This window comes from Dryobates pubescens, chromosome 6 (genome assembly GCF_014839835.1).
Source record: "Dryobates pubescens isolate bDryPub1 chromosome 6, bDryPub1.pri, whole genome shotgun sequence".
Classification (NCBI taxonomy): domain Eukaryota; kingdom Metazoa; phylum Chordata; class Aves; order Piciformes; family Picidae; genus Dryobates; species Dryobates pubescens.
In genome coordinates, this window is record NC_071617.1 from 7,904,320 (window position 1) to 7,924,367 (window position 20,048).

The window sequence follows — 20,048 nt, forward strand, 5'->3', positions numbered from 1 at the left end:
ATAACCCAAACTTATAGTCTTCTAACTCTTTCATACTAGTAATCAAGTGGTTCTTCTAATACAGTGAAGCCCTTAGCTGTTGTGGTGGGTTGCACCCATCCTCGGTGGGGACTGAAAGAACCCAAACCACAGGTGGACAAAAGAAACTTGATCCAGGTGGGCAGAGAAAGACTTGGGTTTCCCCCTTCCAGGAGGAGGGGTCCCCTGGGTCAAAGGTGGCCTATTGCACTCCCCCTTCCTGTCCAGCAAGCCCATAAAAAGGGTGGACATCCTTTACTGCCCTCTCTTTCCCTGCTTTGCCTGCCCGAGAGAGCTCACCTGCTGCGGCTGCTTCCTGCACTGACCAGGCGGTGGGGACCTACTTTCCAAGCTGCATCCACCCTTTCTGAAGAACTGAATCCACTTACATCCAGGGAATAGAAAGCCATCTGGGCTTGGTTTTGTGTATTTTCTTATTTATTTGTATCCCTTACCTTTGTAAACCCTCCCTACCATTGCTATGTATATATGCTTTATTAAAAAGTTACCTCTTTTACTTCCAAATTGATTCCAGACTATTTCTTTCATGAATTTACCTCTCCTCTCCCCTACTTGATTTTGGTTTTTTACCTTATCTTACTGGGCAAGGGAGAGGGAGGAATCTCAATCTGTTACCATTTGGGCTTTTAGACTCTGGGTGAAGCTCAAACCAGCACAGCTGTCTTTAAATTCACAACATTTATTTGCCATGGTAGGCAGGAAGCAAAGGACAGATATGAGTAACCACTTTTGAGGAAAAACAGTATGTCACATTTTGTGATCCTTGTGTATGAAATACACTGTAAAGTATGGTGAAGCTCTGGAACAGGTTCCCCAGGGAGCACATGAAACTGTCTTCCCACACATTTTGGAGTTCTTTGTCCTCTGTCTGAATATTTACTCCTTTACTGGACTTTTAGTTCTACATAGGACACTTGTTCAAACAGACAATGTTGACCTTCAGTCATAAGAAAAAAAGTATTACTCCACCAATTCTTTCTGCTATGCCTGTGCTGCACTGGCCATGAAAGTTTTGGTGAAGGTAAGATCCCCTCTCCTTACCCAATTTTAAGTGATCTTGCAATTATAAAATCTGTTGTCAGGCTATTGAATAGAATAAACCAGGTTCAAGATCATCGTGTCCAACCTATCATCCAACACCACCTAATCCACTAAGCAACTAAGCATCCTGTCAAGCCTTGTCCTGAACACCCCCAGCGAGGGTGACCCCCACCTCCTCGGGCAGCACATTCTAATGGGCAATCACTCTCTGTGCAAAACTTCCTCCTAACCTCCAGCCTAAACCTCCCCTGGTGCAGCCTGAGACTGTGTCTTCCTGTTTTGGTGCTGGTTGCCTGGGAAAAGAGACTAACCCCTGCCTGACTACAACCCCCTTTTGGGTAGTTGTAGACAGCAATAAGGTTACCCCTGTCTCCTCTTCTCCAGGCTAAGCAACCCCAGCTCCCTCAGCCTCTCCTCATAGGGCTTGTGTTCCAAGCCCCTCACCAACTTTGTTGCCCTTCTCTGGACATGCTCCAGCAAGTCAACATCCTTCCTAAATGGAGGGGCCCAGAACTGGACACAGGACTCAAGGTGTGGCCTAACCAGTGCAGTGTTCTCACCCATGAGAACAAGGTCAGGCGATCTTGAGAGAGCCTTAAGCTGTCTATAGAATGCTTCATCAACTTCTTCTTCCTGGTTGGGTGGTCTATAACAGACTCCAACCAGGATGTCAGCCCTGTTGGCCTTCCCTCTAATTCTCACCCACAGGCACTCAACCTGATGATCCCTGATCTCTAGCTCAATGGCATCTAGTGCCTCCCTGATGTACAAGGCCACCCCTTCACCCCTTCTTCCTTGCCTGTCTCTTCTGAAGAGCCTGTAGCCATCAATTGCAGCGCTCCAGTCATGTGAGTCGTCCCACCACGTCTCTGTGATGGCAACTACATCATAACTTTCCTGCTGCAGCAAGGCTTCCAGCTCCTCTTGTTTGTTACCCATGCTTCGTGCATTAGTGTACATGCACCTCAGTTGGGCTGCTGGTTTGGCCTCTGATTCTAGCTTATCACCCCCAGACTCCTGTCTGGGTGGACTGGTTTCAGCCCCTTCCCCCTTCAAATCTAGTTTAAAGCCCTATCTATGAGACCTGCCAACTCCCTTCCTAGAATCTTTTTCCCTTTGAGGGCTAGGCCATTTTCATACACTCTGATCTTTACCCTCCTCTGGGACAGATGTGCTCCATCTGTTGCCAGCTGACCTGAGTGGTTTAATAGTCTGAGCAGCTCTGGAGAACTAAAGCCAGATTTTTGTAAGGATGTTGAAAATGCTATATTTAACATATGAAGATGTTCATCTGGACTAGATGAAACTAGGCATATAGTCTAGGCAGAGATTATGTTTTGTGAAGTGCTCCTTATCTCTTCAATGATCTTCAAGCACAGCACCTACAATGTCAGTGCTATGATTCACCTTCCTCTTGAGACATGGAAGGGTATGTAATGGTAGGGAAGGTCATTAGAAGTTGCTTCATAAATTTCATTATGTTTTTACCCACACATTTTGATACATAACTGTTTCTGTCATCAAGGGGACCCAAATATGTGACCAGAAGAGTAGCCCCAAATGATCAGACTGAGGATTCATCTACATTGGTAATCAAATCAATGAACAGAAAAGGATGTCTAGGGAAGAATACAAAACCAGGACAATCTATATTCCTCCATCTCCAGGCATTTGCAGGTCTTCTAAAACAACTGTAATTGTTTTAGCCATCTTTAGCATTTAGCAATCTTGAATGGATTTCTTTTTCATGGCTTTTTTCAGAGTTCCCTTGTACCTATGTAAGCTTCTGTCACATAAAACATTAAATAAGGAGGAGATCTACAGTGCAACCACATCTTCTGTCCATCTCGAACCTGCTTCCTGCTAGCTTCCTTTCTCACAGCTTACTTCTTGGAAAAGCAGTGAGCTGTCAATCCACACTATCCTCTTCCTGGAAGAGACTTTATTTTAGACTTCACAGAATCACAGAATGTTAGGGATTGGACTTTGAACAGGAGTTGGGCACCTGTCCAAGGTCTAAGAATACAGAATATCTCCAAGGATGGGGCCCTAACCACCTCCCCACCTACCTTGTGGTCATCAGTACAGGTAATGTTGCCACTGCAGTCAGGTAGCAGAAAGAGATAACAACACTGCTTAAATCTGTGCAAAGGGAGAAACTCCTGCTGGTTCTTTTAATTAACCTACTATTAGAAAGTAACAACAAAAACATCCTTTGCATTTCTCAGTTGTGGCAGATAAAAAGAGCTGCATCAAATATCACAGAATCACAGAATATTACAAGTTGGAAGGGACCTTGAAAGATCATCCAGCCCAACCCCACTGCCAGAGCAGGATCACCTAGAGCAGATCACACAGGAATGCATCCAGTATCTTCAGAGAGGGAGACTCCACAACCCCCCTGGGCAGCCTATTCCTGTGTTCTGTCACCCTCACAGGGAAAAAAATGTTTGCTCATGTTTCCATGGAACTTCCTGTGCCTCAATGTCTTGATCCTGGGCATCACTGAGAGGCACCTGGCTCCATCCTCTTGGCACTCACTCTTTACACATTTATAAACATCGATGAGGCCACCCCTTAGTCTCCTCCTCTCCAAGCTATAGAGTCCCAGCTCCCTCAGTTCTTCCTCATAAGGAAGATGTTCCATTCCCCTCCTCCTTTTTGTGGCTCTGTGCTGGACTCTTTCAAGCAGTTCCCTGAGGTCCTTCTTGAACTGAGGGGCCCGGAACTGCACACAATTCCAGATGCAGCCTCACTAGGTCAGAGTAGACTTCTAATGCATTCCCCCTTTTCTTTCTTTCTGGACTGAAAAGTGCAATATTTCTTAGTGATTCTTCATCCTGAAATCATACCATACCTCTGTCCATCCTTGCCAACCTTCCATTCTTGCTGACCTTCTCTAACCCTCCTCCATTTTATGACCATCTTGTTTGTGAAGGTACTTTATGTTTGTATAAATAAACATTGATGCAAAGCAAAGAAATACACAACACCACAAGCTGATGACATGTGGAAAAAAGGTCTGCAGACTGATTAAATTGCTTAATAGATTTTATGATTAAGATTTTCTCTGGAGCATAGCAGAAGCTCTGAAAAGAGGCCAAATATTGAGCACTCCAGGGTAGAGGATGCTTCTCAGTAAAGAACATGACAGAAGAAAAATTGCAAAATAAATAGGTCTGAGGTAGTAACTCCTCAGTTTTGGGATCTCCAGTTTAAGAGGGACAGGGATCTGCTGGAGAGGGCTATCAGGATGATTAGGGAACTGGAGCACTACCTTATGAGGAGAGGCTGAGGGACCTGGGGCTTTTTAGTCTGGAAAAGAGAAGGCTTAGAGGGGATTTAATAAATGTTTATGAATATCTGAGGGCTGGGTGTCAGGAGGGAGGGGACAGGCTCTGCACAAGGAGCAACAGACTTGATGCCTGATCTAGTAGTCATGAGGTCTTGGGTGACAAGTTGGACTTGATGATCTTTGAGGTCTTTTCCAACCTAGTTGATTCTATGATTCTATGTAAGCTGCAGCACAGGAGGTTCCACCTCAGCACAAGGGGAACTTCTTTACTGTAAGGGTCACAGAGCACTGGAACAGGCTCCCCAGGGAGGTTGTGGAGTCTCCTTCTCTGGAGACTCTCAAGGCCTGTCTGTATGCATTCCTCTGTGACCTGAGCTCGATTGTATGGTCCTGCTCTGGCAGGGGGGGTTGGGCTCGATGATCTCTTTGGGTCCTTTCCAACCCCTGACATCCCGTGATCCTTTCAAAGAACTGTTCTCTTCAGCTCCTCTGTTGCTGCAGATGTTCCAACTGCACCAGCTGCACATCCTTAAAAAAGCACTATCAGAATTTTTCAGAGCTACATCATTTTGTTTGCCGTTCAGTGGGACCATCATTTACATTTTTGCAAATAAAACACCATATTCAAAGCTGGTGTGCACTTAATTCTATAAAAATATCTTTTTCTTTTTCTCTTTTTAAGAAAAGGAAAGGATATCTTTGGTAAGATTATATTTAGCTGTGTCATCTCCTATATCATTTGGTGGACAAATTTAAAAGTCTTACGACGTGAAGAAGAAAAACTCAGAGAGAGAGCAAAAGCAGACAGTAACAGTTCTGTTGTCCACGAAACCAGCTTGCATTTTCAAGGCAAGGTTTTGAACCCATGCAGTCAAAGGCAGCAGCCTATTATGGTGAGTATGGCATTAGGTATGGAATGCTGGCCTTAAAACCAGACCCAAATCAGCTCCTATTACTCTGGAAAATGTTTCCAATGGAAGATGAGAACTGCGAGAGAGAATCCAATGGAGAGCCATGAGGACGATTATGGGACTTGAGCATCTGCCCTATGAAGAGGGACTGAGAGACCTGGGGCTGTTTAGACTTGAGAAGAGAAGACTGAGAGGGAATCTCAGGCTTCTCTTCTCAAGTCTAAACACCTGAGGGGTGGGTGTCAAGTGGAGGGGGCCAATATCTTTCTGGTGGTGCACAGTAATAAGACAAGAAACAGCAGGTTCAAATGTGAACATAGATTTTACCTCAACATGAGGAGAAACTTCTTTACACTGAGGGTGACAGAGCACTGGAACAGGCTGCCCAGAGAGGTTGTGGAGTCTCCTTCTCTGGAGACTTTCAAAACCCACCTGGATGCATTCCTGTGCTGACTACCCTAAGTGATCCTGCTGTGGCAGGGGGGGTGGACTCAACAATATCTGGAGGTCCTTTCCAACCCCTACTGTGATACTATGGTAACAGTACTATTCAATATATTCATCAATGACCTGGATGAGGGCACAGAGTGCACTGTCAGCAAGTTTGCTGATCACAGCAAACTCAGAGCATTGGCTGACACGTCAGAGGGTTGTGCTGCCATTCAGTGAGACTCAGACAGGCTGAGAGTTGGGCAGGGAGAAATTGACTGAAATTCAACAAGGGCAAGTGTAGAGTCTTGCACCTGGGAAAGAACAACTCCATCGATCAGCAAGAAGGACCTCAGGGAACTGCTTGAAAGAGTGCAGCACAGAGCCACAAAAATGATGAAGGGAGTGGAACATCTTCCTTATGAGGAGAGACTGAGGGAGCTGGGGCTCTTCAGCTTGGAGAAGAGGAGTCTGAGGGGTGGCCTCATTAATGTTTATAAATGTGTAAAGGGTGAGTGCCAGGAGGATGGAGCCAGGCTCTGCTGGGTGGTGCCCAATGAAAGGACAAGGGGCAATGGGTGGGAGTCAAGGCATAGGAAGTTCCATGGAAACATGAGGAAACATTTTTTTCCCTGTTAGGGTGACACAACACTGGAACAGGCTGCCCAGGGGGGTTGTGGAGTCTCCCTCTCTGAAGATACTCAAGACCCACCTGGATGCATTCCTGTGTGATCTGCTCTAGGTGATCCTGCTCTGGCAGTGGGGTCGGACTGGATGATCTTTCAAGGTCCCTTCCAACTTGTAATATTCTGTGATTCTGTGATATTTGATGCAGCAATTTTTATCAGCCACAGCTGAGAAATGCAAAGGATGTTTTTGTTGTTACTTTCTAATAGTAGGTTAATTAAAAGAACCAGCAGGAGTTTCTCCCTTTGCACAGATTTAAGCAGTGTTGTTATCTCTGCTACCTGACTGCAGTGGCAACATTACCTGTACTGATGACCACAAGGTAGGTGGGGAGGTGGTTAGGGCCCCATCCTTGGAGATATTCTCTATTCTTAGACATTAGACAGGTGCCCAACTCCTGTTCAAAGCCTTTGAGTGAGATTTTGATGCATTGCTAAGGGTAGAGGCATAGAAGAACAATAAGAATGGACAAAGGTCACATAAAAATATCTTTACCCTCTTGGGAACCTGCAAGAGCTTTTGGTCACTGCACACTAGGCATGATCCCTGGTTCCCCTCTATAAAGTGTGATCTGTACTGATATCCCAGCACTCTGTCAGCTCGTAGGTTTGTCTTCTTTCAGATGTCCTCCTACATCACATCTTGGAGGGCCATCATGCTCAATTCATCTGCTGGAAGACTTTCACCTGCCCTTGTCTTACAGAGGAATTCTGGTATCTCCTCCCACTACACTAGCTGCTGGATCCAGGATCCAGGAACCAGAGTGAAGCTGAAAATCTCATCATGATTAAATTTAAGCTTCTACTTAACATCCTTTCCTGAACTAAGATGTCCTCAGATGTGTGTATAAGCAATTTTCTGTATCAGGTTAAAAATGATTCTATCATCCCTTGCTCTCTTTTTTGTTGTTGCATTGTCTAATACTGCAGGTTTTGTAGGTTTTGTTTTAATTTAATAGCATTTTAAGCATTTCCCCATGTGGTGGTTCAGGCTGGGTGCCCCCCTGCTGTGGCCACATGAGACACACCTCTGGTGTCCCGAGGGTCCAGCCCAGTGGGTGGACAGAGGAAGCTGCGTATTTCATCCCATAATGTCCTGCTCCCTACAAAAACCACCTGCAGGGTCCTGCACTTCCTCTTTCTTCCCTCACCACTCCTATGGAGATTGGTCCCTACCTGGGGGGACTCATCTCATGGCCTCTTGAGCCTGGCTAGGCCCAAGGCCGGGGGGAAGGGCAATCTCAGATGTGGCCAGCTGAGATTAGCCTAACAGTGGAAGGTGCGGGGGGAAGAAAGAGCCCTGGGGGTTTTGGGTGCACCCTCAGGTGGGGAGAGGGAAATGTTGGGATGCTTTTTGGGTATGCTTTGGGATCTCTTTTGTCACTGTGCTTGTAGTTCTCTGTGAAACATTCACTGCTTTTCCATTTAAACTTTCCACCACCTTTGCAATCCGTTTGTCTGAGTCTCATTTTTTTCTGCCCATGGTGGGAGGGAAGGAAAGAAGGATCAGTGTCCTTCAACCTACCACACCCCACTGTTCTCTCATTCTCTCTCCCTTCTGCTTATTCTTAAAGAAAAGTCTTTTTGGAATGCTCATTTTGTCTGTATATGACCCCCCCCCCCCATCTGTCTCAGGAGATTTAGGATGCATTTATACAGTTATTTAGGTCTTGATGTATGTGTCGTTTCACTTATATATGGTCTAATAGTGTACACCATAGAAATGATTTCTCTTTCTTTGACAGCTTTACTGGCTCTTTTTGGAAATGAAATTTTCAGGGGGAACTGCAGAGATTTTCATTATTTATTTTTCTTTATAACTTCATTTGGTCAAATACTCTTAACAGAACAATATGTACTCCCATTGACTCCCATTGCTTCTTTGCTGCTATGCATACAGCAGAGAGTTTGCCACACCAATAGGGATCTTTCTTTTTCTTCCTTTCTTTCCTTCCTTTCTTTCCTTTCTTTCTCTCTTTCTTTCTTTCTTTTCTTTTCTTTTCTTTCTTTCTTTCTTTCTTTTTTCTTTCTTTCTTTCTTTCTTTCTTTCGTTCTTTCTTTCTTTCTTTCCTTTCTTTCCTTTCTTTCCTTTCTTTCCTTTCTTTCCTTTCTTTCCTTTCTTTCCTTTCTTTCCTTTCTTTCCTTTCTTTCCTTTCTTTCCTTTCTTTCCTTTCTTTCCTTTCTTTCCTTTCTTTCCTTTCTTTCCTTTCTTTCCTTTCTTTCCTTCCTTTCTTTCCTTTCTTTCACCCAATGCTCTATAATAGAAAACAAATAAGTGCTAGTTGAGAATAAATTCAGTGCTCCATGACTGATGGCAAGATTTCAGCATTGTGCAGCTACCACAGGGAGAAAATAAGTAAAGAGAATACAGAATTAACCAGGTTGAAAAAGACCTTCAAGATCATCAAGTCCAACCTATCACCCAACACCATCTAATCAATTAAACCATGGCACTAAGTGCCTCATCCAGTCTCTTTTTACACACTTAAAATGATGGTGACTCCACCACCTCCCTGGGCAGCACATTCCAATGGCCAATCCCTCTTTCGATGAAGAACTTCTTCCTATCATCCAGCCTAAACCTCCCCTGGCACAGCTTGAGACTGTGTTCTCTTGTTCTGGTGCTGGTTGCCTGGGAGAAGAGACCAACCCCCTCCTGGCTACAACCTCCCTTCAGGTAGTTATAGACAGCAATAAGGTCTCCCCTGAGCCTCCTCTTCTCCAGGCTAAACAACCCCAGCTCCCTCAGCCTCTCCTCATAGGACTTGTGCTCCAAACCCCGCCCCAGCCTCATTGCCCTTCTCTGGACATGTTCAAGAGTCTCAGTGTCCTCAAAATGAGGGGCCCAGAACTGGACACAGTACTCAAGGTGTGGCCCAACCAGTGCTGAGGACAGGGGCAGAATGACTTCCCTGCTCCTGCTTGTCCACACTGTTCCTGATCCAGGCCAGGATGCCACTGGCCTTCTTGGCCACCTGGTCACACTACTGGCTCATGTTCAGCCTACTGTCAACCAGTACCCCCAGGTCTCTTTCTGCTCTCCAGCCACTCTGACCCCAGCCTGTAGCTCTGCATGGGGTTGCTGTGGCCAATGTGCAGAACCAGGCACTTGGATGTGTTAAATCTCATGCCCTTGGACTCTGCCCATCTGCCCAACCTGTCGGGGTCCCTCTATAGAGGGATTTATGGTTTTATGAATCAGAAAGCTGCAGATAATGTTAAATCAAATGTACAGCATTTTATATGGGTTTTAGAAACAGAGCTCTGTGGTCTCCAGTTGTTTGTCTGTAAAGAGTAGAGATGGGTTTTCCAGTAGCTGAGCACAAGCAGAAGCTGAGCACCTACTTGACACCCGATACAGTATTAACCAGGTTGGAAAATACCTTCAAGATCACCAAGTCCAACCTATCACTTACTTCAGTATGAAAATCTCATTTTATTAGGCTGATGTTGTTCACTTACGATTTACTAAGCTTTTTACTTAGCTATATATGAAAAATTTTGACTTAGAACTGGGTCAGAGTGCTTGAACTGGGGAAAAAATCATTATGGTGAATTTCAGCAGGAAATTGTTTGTGGGCTGTGAGAAGATAACTGGAGGAAAAAGCTTGCATGTCTGAAGCAATTAAGCCTCAAATCCAGCATGGCTGCTCATGGATAATTGGTTATTTAAAATTACTTAACCTACATGTATTTTGCTATCTATCTTCATGTTCTTGTGATCAGAAAGGTCCTGGGCAAAATGGAGAAGACTTGAGCCAATTAAATCTTCATTTTGGACTCTAAGCCTTTTCCCAAAGGGATGGTTTTGTAGTGTATGTGCCTACAAAGCCATATAACACAATGTCCTGATCCTTATTGAGGGTATCACATGTTATCAGTAAACAAGAGTATGAAGTTGTGCAGATGAAGCAGTTACTATTTTGGGATAACAGTATGTATTATGTATGCATTACCTCCTAGGCCTAGAATAATGACAAATTGTTAATTAAGATCCCTGCATATTTGTAATGATCCAATTTTCTGCTTCTTATGACTGCCAATTTTTTGTCTTCAAGGCAGACATTTTCCATGATGAATATGTGACCCTTAGGCTACTCTCTTTCTTTCTGAGTACTCAAAAAGTGCAGTCAAATGTTTGGTGGTTTTTTTTTCCAGTGGACCCACTCAGTGGAAAAATAGGCCACTAATCCCATCCTGACTAATTATCTCACATTCCTAGTTTCTGTTCCCATCCCCGTTTCCTTAGTGGGGTAAGACTAAGACTGAATAGGAAACAGAAAGGGACCTGGGGTTCTAATGGACAAGCAACTGAATATGAACAAGCAGTGTGCCCAGGTGGACAAGAAAGCCAAGGGCATTCTGGCTTGGATCAGAAATGCTGTGTCCAGCAGGAGTAGGGAGGTGATTGTCCCCTTGTACTCAGCTCTGGGGAGGGCACACCTTGAGTACTGTGTCCAGTTTTGGGCACCTCAATCCAGGAGAGATGTGGAGGTGCTGGAGCCAGTGAGGAGGAGGGCAATGAAGCTGTGGAAGGGACTGGAGAATAAATCTTATGAAAAGTAACTGAAGGAGCTGAGGCTGTTCAGTTTGGTAAAAGAGGAGGCTGAGGGGAGACCTCATTGCTCTCTATAACTACCTGAAAGGATGTTGTGGAGTGGCTGGTGCTGGTCTCTTCTCCCAGGTAATTAGTGATAGAACAAGAGGGAATGGCCTCAAACTGCAACTGGGTAGGTTGAGACTGGACATTAGGAAAATTTTTGCATGGCAAGGGTGGTCAGGCCTTGGAATGTGCTGCCCAGGGAGGTGGTGGAGTCCCCAACCCTGGATGTGTTTAAAGGTGGTTTGGATGTGGTGCCTGGGGATGTGGTTTAGGGGTTCCCTACCCATGGTGGGGAGGTTGGAGTAGATGGTGTCTAAGGTCCCTTGCACTCTAAGCACATTCTATTCTATGATTCCATGATTCTATGAGTATGCAGAACACCCAAACTGTTAGTAGGAAGTTTATGAAATCAGATAAAATTTTAAAGGAACTGCAAATGTAAATATTAAGAGATGTCAGTATGTATGTGGGCTGTACAGCACTGGTCCAGCCCCTGTCTCTGGTGTGTACTTGAAGACAGAGCAGGGTGCAGGCATATCTGCAACACACTCATAAAGAAAGGCCAGAATTTCTGGGGAGCAGAGGATCCCCCACAATGCTGTCAGGATGCTGGTGGATGAGAAGCTCAACATGAGCCAGCAGGGTGCACTTGCAGCCCAGAAAGCAAATCATGTCCTGGGCTGCATCAAGAGAAGCATAGCTAGCAGGTCGAGGGAGGTGACTCTCCCCCTCTACTCTGCTTTGGTGAGATCCCACCTGGACTACTGTGTCCAGTTCTGGAACCCCTATTACAGGAAGGATCTAGACATGCTGGAAGGTGTCCAGAGAATGGCCACAAGGATGATCAGAGGGCTGGAGCACCTCTCCTGTGAGGACAGACTGAGGGAGTTGGGGCTGTTCAGTCTGGAGAAGAGAATGCTCTGAGGAGACCTTCTTGTGGCCTTCCAGTATCTGAAGGGGGCCCACAAGAGAGCTGGGGAGGAACTTTTTAGGGTGTCAGGTAATAACAGGACTAGGGGAAATGGAAAAAAGATAGAAATGGCTAGATTGAGATTGGCTGTTAGGAAGAAGTTCTTCCCCATGAGCGTGGTGAGACACTGGAACAGGTTGCCCAGGGAAGTGGTAGAAGCTCCATCCTTGGAGGTTTTTAAGACCAGGCTGGATGTGGCTTTGAGCAACCTGATGTAGTGTGAGGTGTCCCTGCCCATGTCAGGGGGGTGGGAACTAGATGATCCTTGAGGTCCCTTCCAACCTTAACAATTCTGTGATTGGCAGGGCTGTTTCAGCAAATGTGGGGAAGCCAAGCAGATTAGCAGTAAAGCATTTTAAAGGCAAACTAGAGACTGAAGGACTCCCTCCCTTCTCACCCTTTTAAGTTCAGCCAATGACTGGATATGGGGCTAGAAATTAATCCAAACAACTCAGGAAGGAGAAAGAGAAGCCTACTGAGGAATTTCATGGGAGAGGTTGTTGAGAGATAAACCTTATAAATTGGTAAATCAGTGTGTGTGTGTTTGCTTCACCATAAATGGTCCTGGAAAGGCTGTCAGGCTTTTAACCTGTTTTTCTTTTTTGAAGACTTCAGGCTTTTATCTTTGTAGATAAATGGATAAAGGTAAATTCCATGTGTCATAAAAAGTTCATCAGGTGAATGATGTAGTTCTTTCAAAATGTCATCAGTCTTCCTGGCCCAAGCAGTATTCACAGCAGGTTCACCGCCGGTGGAAACCAAAATGCCAACTCCCTTTGAATAGCATAGGGGCAAGTCATGCATAATGGAATCTCTTCCTTGTATTGTTGAAGCACTGATTTTATCCAGGCTGCCCATGTGCTGCACTTGCTAATCTCAGGAGGACACATTTGTGATTTTCTAAGAAAGCTTTAAAGACCTCAAGTTCATGTGTTCACAGAGCACACATCCAGAGGGACCCACTGGATCATTTGGTCTGATCTTGCAGCTGTATGAGGCTCTTCCCAGTCTGTCTATTACTCTTGAGCAGAGGCTGGTAATTCAACTGAAGTCTGTGCTTCTGCAATACCTGTCAGAAAAGTACCTAGCATTGCTTTGGGGACACTGAAAGACTGGAAATCCACCTCTTCCCTTGGCAATTTGTTCCAGAGGTTGCTTTCTGTGCTACTTAGGGTTTGCTCCTCATTCAAAATATGAACACATCTGGCTTCATCTTTCAGCCAATGGCTTTTGGTTCTGCTCAAGCCAGCAATGTTTTACTGCTTCATGCTACAGTCTTCTTTTATGGCTAAGCTTCCTGAAAGTCTTCTCAAGTGCTTTTCTCTCTCATGTTTGGGTTCTTTTTCCTCACTCTTTTTGACAGCTTTTAAATTTTCATCCTTCCCTGTTCACCCAGGAACCAGTTATGCCCTATGGCACTGATGCCTGTGTTCAGGTGCCTGCTATCCCTACATCCTAAAAATCATGGCAGACTCAATTCTTTATAACACTCAGTTCCTCTTTCAGTGGATACAAACTTAATTCTTTCTTCCTGAACCAACTTCTCATTTGGCTCTGGTACATCACACAGGGATAACAGTTGTCCCAGTATGTTCCTGATGCTTCCACATGCCTCCTATATGCTTCTGATTAGAATTAGAATTAGAATTAGAATTAGAATTAGAATTAGAATTAGAATTAGAATTATCCAGGTTGGAAGAGACCTTTGAGATCATCGAGTCCAACCTACCACCCAACACCACCTAATCAACCAAACCATGGCACCAAGCACCCCATCCAGTCTCCTCCTGAACACCTCCAGTGATGGTGACTCCACCACCTCCCTGGGCAGCCCATTCCAATTGATTGTTCCATTTACTTGTTGGGCAAGGAGAAATGGAATGAAAGTCAACAAGGGCAAGTGTACAGTCTTGTACCTGGGAAAGAAAAACTCCATCAATCAGTACTGATTGGGGACTGACCTGCTAGAAAGGACCTGGGGATCCTAGTGGATGGAAGGTTGACCATGAGCCAGCAATATGCTCTTGTGGCCAAGAAGGCCAATGTCATTTTGGCGTGTATTAGAAGGGATGCAGTCAGTAGATGGAGCGAGGTTCTCCTCCCCCTCTACTCTGCCCTGGTGAGGCTGCATCTGGAATATTGTGTCCGGTTCTGGGGCCCTCAGTTCAAGAAGGACCTCAGGGAACTGCTTGAAGGAGTCCAGCACAGAGCCACAAAAATAATGAAGGGAGTGGAACATCTTCCTTATGAGGACAGACTGAGGGAGCTGGGGCTCTTTTGCTTGGAGAAGAGGAGACTGAGGGGTGACCTCATTCATGTTTATAAATACATAAAGGGTGAGTGCCAAGAGGATGGAACCAGGCTCTTCTGGGTGGTGCCCAGTGAGAGAACAAGGGGCAATGGGTGGAAGCTGAGGCATAGGAAGTTCCATGGAAATATGAGGAAACATTTTTTCCCTGTGAGGATGACAGAACACTGGAACAGACTGCCTGGGGGGTTGTGGAGTCTCTCTGGAGATATTCAAAAGCCACCTGGATGCATTCCTGTGTGATCTGGTGTATGTGATCCTGCTCTGGCAGGATGGTCAATGGATGGATGATCTTTCAAGGTTCCTTCCAACCCCTAACATTCTCTGATTCTGTGATTCCCAACTTCATTTCTTGCTTCATTGGCCTCCGTGTCCTCCACCTATGTTGTTTTTACCAGGAGTGACTGTTGGAGCACAGCCACTCTTCAAAGATTCAAGATTTCTTAGCCTTAGTGTACAAAGGTGCTAACAGGAACACAAGCCTGAATCCTGTTCAGTTCAAAGGGGATGTCTGTGTCTGCATTTTACATTGAACAGTTGTGTGATTAAATAGGAGAAGTGCAGACTACTGTTTCACCACTCATAGGCTCCTAGCCGGTAAGGCTGCATAAGGGCAGTTCCCTGAATCCCTGAATCCTTTCAAGCTATATCCCAGGAGTCTCTCACTTTTCTACACACCTGTACAACTTGAGCCAAGTGGATGGAGTGTGGGATGCAGGGAGAAATCCTAGATGTTCACCCTTAGCCTGGTGGCTGAGGCAATTTCCTGGGAGATGTAGGTCTGCCTTTCCTTCAGCTGAGAAAATAGATCTGGGATGGGGTCTTGGTAGATGCAAAATTGAGTAGAACAGGAGGTTAGTTTATAAAGAAGACTTAAACTGGGCTCAAAGGTGCTTTTAGGTGCTTTGTCATTGCCTCTTCTCTTTGCTGGAGACCCCTCATTTTCTCCTGCTTCCTGCCTGACAAAAAACTATTGCATGATACATGCATTCAAGGGACCTCTCCCTCTGCCTCTGCCTGAGGCTAGTGTTGGTTCACACTGGACACAATCTTCATATGTATTTGGGATTTGTGTTCTAACACTTCAATAGTGAAAATTACAACTTTCTGTACAAAGCTGGAACTCTGTCTCTCTACCTTCCTCCCTTCAGCACAAACAAAATGAATAATGCTCCATGGCTTTGCCTCCAATCTTTCTTTACTTTTCCTTCCTTTGTTTTCTTTTTTTGCACAAGAATTTTTAACTGGAGAGGGGACAGAGTGGCAAAAGAAAGCACAGAGACCTCTATGGTTTCAAGAGTTAAAATGCCAAATTTAGTGTCTTCTTTTCATAGGTTTTCTTACTCATGGCATGGCAGGGCTGTATCCAGGCACTATCTACAGCAGCTCCACTCCACCAGCTTTGGCATGCGTTTTATTCCTAGCTTTTAACGTCTGTGATAAAACTTCCTTACAAATCCTGGGAAGGACTTATCATACTCTTCAATGATGTCTTGCAATTTCAACTTGTGCTTGGCAAGATTGGGTCATCAAGCAGTGACACATGAGACCTTAGCAGAGAAAGAATGATATCTATCTGTCTCCGGCAGATGTATCTGCAGCGCTGTGAATTGTGAATAAACCCACATTCAATAGGAAGCAAAATGGAAAGCTCAGAATGCAATGTAGCATCCTTCTCTTCAAGTGTCACTTGTGAATGTAAGTGTAATTCACCTAGCCTCCCTTCCCTTCCCTTCCCTTCCCTTCCCTTCCCTTCCCTTCCCCTTCCCTTCCCTTCCCTTCCCTTCCCTTCCCTTCCCTTCCCTTCCCTTCCTTCCCTTCCCTTCCCTTTCCCTTCCCTTCCCTTCCCTTCCCTTCCCTTCCCTTCCCTTCCCTTCCCTTCCCTTCCCTTCCCTTCCCTTCCCTTCCCTTCCCTTCCCTTCCCTTCCCTTCCCTTCCCTTCCCTTCCCTTCCCTTCCCTTCCCTTCCCTTTTCCCTTCCCTTCCCTTCCCTTCCCTTCCCTTCCCTTCCCTTCCCTTCCCTTCCCTTCCCTTCCCTTCCCTTCCCTTCCCTTCCCTTCCCTTCCCCTCCCTTCCCTTCCCTTCCCCTCCCTTCCCCTCCTTCCCCTCCTTCCCCTCCCTTCCCCTCCCCTCCCCTCCCCTCCCTTCCCTTCCCTTCCCTTCCCTTCCCTTCCCTTCCCTTCCCTTCCCCTTCCCTTCCCTTCCCTTCCCTTTCCCTTTCCCTTCCCTTCCCTTCCCTTCCCTTCCCTTCCCTTCCCTTCCCTTCCCTTCCCTTCCCTTCCCTTCCCTTCCCTTTCCCTTCCCTTCCCTTCCCTTTCCCTTCCCTTCCCTCCCTTCCCCCTCCCTTCCCCTCCCTTCCCCTCCCCTCCCCTCCCCTCCCTTCCCCTCCCTTCCCTTCCTCCTTCCCTTCCCTTCCTTCCTTCCCTTCCCTTCCCTTCCCCTTCCCTTCCCCTTCCCTTCCCTTCCCTTCCCTTCCCTTCCCTTCCCTTCCTCCTTCCCCTTCCCTTCCCTTCCCTTCCCTTCCCCTCCCCTCCCCTCCGCTCCCCCTTTCTTTTTTCTCTCTTCCTTTCTTTGTCTGTTTGCCCTTCCCTCTTACCCTCCTCTTTTCCTTTATTTCCACTTTCCTCCATTCCTGAGCTCCCCTGCCCATCCCTCTTTTCAAAACACATTCACCTGGGGCAAAAAGAGGCAGTTTTTCCAATCCAAATTGTCATACAAGCACAATGTTCTGCCACTTCAGCCTCTGTTCTGAGGATTCCAGGATTGTCAAAAAATAGCTTCTGAAAGCACAGAATTAGCTCAGAAGTTCAGGTCAGCTCTCACTGATACCAGTGAAAAGTGAGGTCATGATGACTAAAACTGCTTGGTTACAATAATCTCAAAGTGATACTCAAAGTCTAACTCTTTCCTTTGAAAACCTGAGCTCCTGGGCTGTGTTTTGAGACCTACACGTCTCTGGCTGCTGGCAGAGCGTGGGTGTTGATGGAGGGAGCAGAACACAGCTAGCAGGAACCAGGCAGCTCTGACACTCCTGTGGGGGTCTGCAACACCACCTGGCTGCTCTTTGCCTTTGGGCCAGTGATGGACTTCACTCAAATCCCAAAGATGGGACTTGAAGAAAGCAAGCCCTTTAGCTTTCCCCTGAGCTTCCAGAACTCATGGAGGCAAAACCTTGTGCTTAATAAATTTTGAGTCCAAACTGTTTGGGCAGTGACTGGCTGGAAAACAGCCCTGAGATCTCAAAGATCATCATGTCCAACCTATCACCCAACACCACCTAGTCAACTAAACCATGCAACCAAGCACCCTATCAAGTCTCCTCCTGAGCACCTCCAGTGATGGTGACTCCACCACCTCCTCAGGCAGCCCATTCCAATGGCCAATCACTCTCTCTGTGTAAAACTTCCTCCTAACCTCCAGTCTAAACCTCCCCTGGCACAGCCTGAGACTGTGCCCTCTTGTTCTGGTGCTGGTTGCCCGGGAGAAAAGACCAACCCCCACCTGGCTACAACCTCCCTTCAGGTAGTTGTAGAGAGCAATAAGGTCACCCCTGAGTCTCCTCTTCTCCAGGCTAAGCAACCCCAGCTCCCTCAGTCCATCCTCATAGGGCTTGTGTTCCAAGCCCCTCACCAACTTTCTTGCCCTTCTCTGGACACATTCAAGAGTCTTAATGTCCTTCTTAAACTGAGGGGCCCAGAACTGGACACAGGACTCAAGGTGTGGCCTAACCAGTGCTGAGGACTGGGGCACAGTGACCTCCCTGCTCCTGCTGGCCACACTATTCCTGATTCAGACCAGGATGCCTTTGGCTTTCTTGACCACCTGGGCACACTGCAGGCTCATGTTCACCTGGCACACTGCTGAGAGCTTCAGATATCCAGCAGCCGTGGTGAGTGGGTGGGTGGGTGGGTGCAAAGGACTGCAGGCTCAGTTCATGAAGTTTTCTTCCTGTCTTTCATAGTGCACTCACAGGAATTAATGAACAATAGAAGAGAGCAGCTGTGTTGAAGCAGCTACATGATTTAAATTCTGGGAGGATCAACGCTTGTCAGATAGCTCACACTAATCAATAAATGTTATCTAATAACAGCAGAATCTGTCATCAGACATGAACTCCATCTGTGAGACATTCACCTTGGATGTAAAAAAGCCTTGCAGGACCAGTAAGTGAGGCTGCTCACATTTCCTGTGAACTACAGCTCTGAGATTCTTGGCTTACCTCTCCCTGTGTGTCAAGGTAATTCACATTGGGTTTTTTTGTTATGTATTTGGTTTTTATTTCAGAGTGGGTCAGTCCACATACACATAGCAACAAGAAGGATGCCAACAGAGTCATATGGCAGGAAATATAATGTTAACTTGATCCTGGCTGTGCTTTTTATGCTTAACAAGAGAAAATCAGGAAATAAGAGGAGTGTTGGATTTAATTTGGAATTTCCTGGCCCTTTGCTGTTTGTTGTCTTGAAGATAACACCACCTAAACATAAAGGGTCTTAAAAATTTAATTTCCTTTTTCTATTTCCTAGTTCCTATTGCTCAAGGCTTTCAGGCTTCTATTGTGGCTCCTCTTAGGTAGAGACTTTCTACAGCTCCGAGTGTGTTTTCTGATTCACGCTGCATTCACATTCCTCTTGTTCCTTTCAACTCTTCTCCAGAGTGAAAACTCTCCATTCCTGCTCAAGGTGTTTCTAGCCTGTGGTGGGAGAGGGAAGGCACAGAAAGGAGAATTTGTTGATACTGCCAGACCTTTTGTATCTTCCTTTTCATTCATCATTCAGATGACTGTTGCCCAATAGGGCATCTCAGAGGACTTACTCAGGGCATGTTTGATCTCAGAGTCCAACATCCTCTGCAAGAGCAAGAAATCCACTTTCAACAGGCCAAAACTAAACTCCATATTGTCATTGCACCTTAAGATCAACAGGCACAAGCACAAGATGCTTTCCTGTGGTGTGACTGAGCTGACCAGTGTCATTTAGAAGAGCAAACAAGCTGGTGAAGGGCCTCAAACACAAGGAATGGATGTGAAAATTAGCCTTCAGAGAAGGAGGCTGAGGAGAGACCTCATCACCCATCAAAACCACCACAAAGGAGGTTGGAGTGAAGTGGTGGTTGGTCTTTCTCACATACAAGTGACAGGACAAGAGGAAATGACTTCAAGTTGTGCCAGGGGAGGTTCAGGTTGGATATTAGAAAAAACTTCACAGAATGGGTGATCATATAATCATAGAGGGGTTGGGATGGAAGGGAACACCAAAGGTCATCTAGTCCAATGCCCTGTAGTGAGCAGGGACATCCTCCACTAGATCAGGTTGCCCAGAGCCCTGTTGAGGCTTTCATTTTCAAGGATGAAGCCTCAACTATTTCTTTGGGCAACCTGTTCCAGTGTTCTGCTACCCTCATGGTGAAGATCTTCATCCTAACATTCACCCTAAATCGACTCTTCTCTAATTTCAAACCACTGCCTCTCATCCTATCACTACAGACCTTTGTAAACAGTCTCTCCCCATCCTTCTTGTAGGCCCCCTTCAGGTACTGGAAGGCTGCTATTAGGTCCCCCTGGACTACTTTCTTCTCCAGGCTGAAGAACCCCCCCAGCTTATCCTTGTAGGAGAGGTGCTCCAGCTCCCTGATCATTTTTGTGGCATGGTGGAGTTGCTATCCCTGGAGGTATTTAAAAGACAGTTAGGGACATGGTTCAGTGCTGGTGGCTTAGCAGTAGTGGTAGGATTACGAGTTCAAGGTGAGCAGTTGGACTTGATGCTAA